Here is a 1,094-nt window from a genome sequence, read left to right on the forward strand (position 1 = left end):
AAAACTCAGGTGCGTTTATCCATAACATGGACACCCCATCGCGGCCCCCACTGCAGGGCGTACTGGGAAGTGGGGCAGAGGCTCAGACTTTATGGTGACCTGGTTCCATCAGTCCTCACCGGGCAGATTTCCCAAGACTACAGCCCTGGTGAGGTGGCCTCCGAGGAACGCTTCGGAATGGACGAAGCGGGGAGAAGCAGCACCTCACCGTCCAGAACGTGCGCGAGCCCCTTACCTGCAGCGCCCGGCCTCCTGCTCGGCCTCCTCCCGAGGGTGCGCTGAGGTCCCGGGGGGCCAGGTCTGGGTGGGGCGGGGAGGTGAGTCCGGCTGCTAAACCATGACCTCAAGAACAGTATTTCCAGGAATCCCCATCTTAGCATCTAAGGGATTCCTGGGAAAACTGGACCGTGAGGACACGGCGCTGCCACGTCCCCGGGAACGCGAGCGTCCTCTTCGGCCTCCAGCGCCCTCCGCAGAGGTCAGCGCGGTGCCACGGTGACCGCTCCAGCCGGGCAGGGGACCTCAAGCGCCCTGGAAAGTACCTTGCCTGGAGTCGGAGGCCGCGTGGTTGACCAGAAACCCGGTGGCATCCAGCCCTCCCCCTCCTCCCCGCTCCCTCCATGACCGCCGGGGGCAGAGGGGGGGTTTGCGTCTACACCCTGGGCCCGCGGGGTTGGCAGTGTCCAGCTTCCTCCCGGGGATCTCCTGCAAGCCTCTCGGCCTCGGCTTTCCTCAGCTGCAAAATGGGAGAGGAGAGGGCCTCCCGGATGAGGTGTGACCGATGCAGCTGGGGACAGGAGGAGGAGAGGAGAGGAGGAGGAAGGCAGCCCAGAGGCTTAGTGGAAACCCTCCAGGTCTGTCTTTGTGAAAAGTGACCCAAGGTGAAAGGAGAAGACTGGATTTATTTATTACGGTCTCCTCCTGCTCCCCCACCCCTGGGGTGTGTGTGTGTGTGTGTGTGTGTGTGTGTGTTCAAATCACACGCACTGCATCGGCTAAGAACACAAACTCAAAAGCAGACAGATTAGAGCTACGACCCCGGGGTGACTGAGCCTCAGTCTTCTCGTCTTAGAATGGGTCAATGACACTGGCCA

General features: G+C 61.6%; 1 non-coding gene across 1 annotated transcript; it reads right to left on the reverse strand.

The window, feature by feature from the left end:
* Positions 1–333: 333 nt before the first annotated feature.
* Positions 334–416, reverse strand: MIR145 (microRNA mir-145). Its single transcript, NR_049452.1, has one exon. It is a non-coding gene; the product is annotated as a microRNA mir-145 (primary transcript).
* Positions 417–1,094: the final 678 nt, after the last annotated feature.

The sequence above is a fragment of the Canis lupus genome, chromosome 4 (assembly GCF_011100685.1).
Source record: "Canis lupus familiaris isolate Mischka breed German Shepherd chromosome 4, alternate assembly UU_Cfam_GSD_1.0, whole genome shotgun sequence".
NCBI lineage: Eukaryota > Metazoa > Chordata > Mammalia > Carnivora > Canidae > Canis > Canis lupus.